At 46.9% G+C, this 2883-nt stretch overlaps 1 pseudogene; it reads left to right on the top strand.

The window, feature by feature from the left end:
• The first annotated feature begins 313 nt into the window (after positions 1–313).
• Positions 314–1484, top strand: LOC142453555 (large ribosomal subunit protein eL14 pseudogene; annotated as a pseudogene).
• The last annotated feature ends 1399 nt before the right edge of the window (positions 1485–2883 follow it).

Consider the following 2883-nt stretch of genomic DNA (forward strand, 5'->3'; position numbering starts at 1 on the left):
AATGTACAGATGTGCTTTTCACAATTGATGTATGTATGGATTGTGATAAGAGTTGTATGAGTCCCTAATAAATTTTTTTTAATTAAAAAAAGGAAAGAGATCACCAGGTCTGTCCTGCTTCTCTTCATCTGGAAGCTCGGCTGGAATGCATGCACTATGAGTGATCCGGTGAATATTTTAAATGCCAGTGGCGTAGCTTCCAGCATCACAGTAACACACAGAAGCCACCGCAGTACAGCAAACGGACAGAGAAGCGGCGAATCGTTTGATGTCACACCAGAAAATGAGCTCCCAAGGTTGGAAGTCGCTCAAAATGCACAAGGCCCCATCAGACTTGAGCGTACCAACAACGGTGAAGATGGTGGAAACAGGTCAGAGTCTACTCGTTGGCAGCTCGCAACAATACACTCTTCGGAACTGGCGAGGTCGTGAAAAAACAAGACCAAGAAATATTTGCAGATCAGAGAACCCTAAAGCAACTGGACAACTAATCTCAATATCGTTTCTGGATTAAAAGGATCCCTGGTGGCAGGGTGGTTAAGTGCTTGCTGCTAATGGAAAGGTCAGTGGTTCAAACCCTGCGACTGCTGTATGAGAGGAAGATGTGGCGGGGCTTCTATGAAGAGTCACAACCTTGGAACCCCTGGGGAGAGGTTCTACTCTCTCCTGTGAGGTCAGTGTGAGTTATAGTTAACTCCTGAACAGGTGAGCTTTTTGGTTTGAGTATATTGGATTGGATCCCAGAAGAAGAAAACGAAATTGGTTAAAATACAAATGCAGGTGCCCTGGTGGCACAGTGATTGCACACTAGACTGCTAGCCTCGAGGTCAGCAGTTCAAAACCACCATCCTCTCCACAGGAAAAAGAAACTTTCTACTCCTGTAAAGAGTTATGGTACCTTCTCGCCGTTTGCCGCCAAGATGGTGTCAGGCGCTTCGTGGAGGTTGACCGGGTGGCCTACATCTCCCTTGGACCTCATGCCAGGAAACTGGTCGTGGGCTTTTGGTTGATGGACCTTGCACTCCAGTAAGGAGGCCGGCCATGCCTCTCAACTGCAGGCAGCTCACCAACTGCATCCTCAGGTTCCCACGCAGCGCCCGACAGAAGTGTGTCCCACAGGCCTGGCAGAAAGCAGATATCAATACAAAATAGGCAGCCACAGATGGGCCAAAAAGATCGAAGCCAGAGAAAAGAAAGCCAAGATGACAGATTTTGATCGTTTTAAAGTCATGAAGGCAAAGGAAATGAGGAACCGACCAATAAAGTATGAAGTTAAGAAGCTTCAAAGGGCGGCTCTCCTGAAGGCTTCTCCAAAAAAAGCAAGTGCTGCGAAGGGAGCGGCTGCTGCGAAGGTTCCAGCCAAGAAGGGGGCCGCCGCCGCCCAGAAGGAGAAAGTTGCTGGTCAAAAGGCCGGGCCTCCAAACGCTCAGAAAGCTCCAGCCCAGAAAACACCCGCCCCAAAGGCGAATCGCAAGAAGGCATAACACACCGTTACAAAAAGTAATAAAGTTTCTATTGGCCACGCTGAAAAAAAAAGTTATGGTAGTAGAAACCCACAGGGCCAGTTCTACCTGCCCTATAGGGTCACCATGAGTCAGAATTGTCTCAAAGGAGGTGAGTTTGGAGTTTTTAAAATACAAATATGGCTTGGAGTTTCTTCTGTTTGTTTCAGCATACGTACTACGCATAGATGTATGGTATATAAGAGGCTGACATTAGGAGACTCGGGGTGGAGGGTATACAGAACTTCTCTGTACCCTCTTTGCAGTTGTGCCGTAAACCTAAAACATATCTTCTTAAGTACCAAGCATGCGGTCTTTGCAGACAGAGAGATGTTGCAGCGTGTGCAGATTCTTTCATGGGAGAGAAAGCTTTACTACGCTTCAAGCCTGCCAGAAATGTTTACTGATTCTTTCTCTCCCCCGGATGAAGAACGACTGGCTGTCACCAGGCAAATGTCCATAAGGCTCTCCTCCTGAAGCCAGCTGACCCGACAGTCCCTGGAACAAAGACAAGAGGACAAACAATAAACAAGGGGACAAGTAAACCTAATGTATCTAAAAGTGATTGGTGTTTTGAAGATAAAACCAAAATCAAAGCCATTGCCTTCCGATCAATGCTGACTCAAGGCAACCCTATATGTTACAGAGTAGAATTTCTCCATGGGGTATTCTTGGTTATAATCTTTTTGGAAGCAGAGTGCCAAGCCTTTCTGCTGCTGCACTTCAGGATGGGTTCAAACCACCAACCTTTCTTGCAAAGAGCAAATTATTTGTACCATCCAGGGTCTTCTGCTTTGAAGTTAAGGAAAGCAGAGTATCAAGACAGAAGGACAGAATGAGGAGGCTTATTTTAGGCAAGGTAGACATGAGGACTTTCTGAGATGACATTTGAGCAGAAGGAATGAGTCCCATGGAGACCTAGGGAAAGAGTATTCCAGACAGAAAAAGTGGCTGGAGCAAAGGCCCTGAGGTAGTGTGTCCATTTCTTGTGGCTACTGTAACAAATGGCCACAAACTTGGGGTCTTCAGACAACAGAAGTATTGTCTCATAGTTCTGGAGGCCAGAAGTCAAAATCAGGGACTTCCTCCTTGCCCCTTCTGGCTGCTGGAAGTTCCAGGCATCCTTTGGTGTATGACTGTGTCACTCCAACCTCTGTCCCCAACCTCACATGGCTTGTCCCCCATGACTTCACCCTTCCCTTCTCTTCTAAGAACACTGGTCATTAGATGGGAGGCCCACCCAGCTAATTCAGGATGACCTCATCTTGAGATGTTTCACTTGATTGCATCTTCAAAGGGACTTGTTCCAAGTAACGTCACGTTTTCAGAAGGAGCCACATTTAGCGCGCTACAGGCAAAGATGAGCATCCTGTCTGCAGAG

This window comes from Tenrec ecaudatus, chromosome 1 (assembly GCF_050624435.1).
Source record: "Tenrec ecaudatus isolate mTenEca1 chromosome 1, mTenEca1.hap1, whole genome shotgun sequence".
Taxonomy (NCBI): domain Eukaryota; kingdom Metazoa; phylum Chordata; class Mammalia; order Afrosoricida; family Tenrecidae; genus Tenrec; species Tenrec ecaudatus.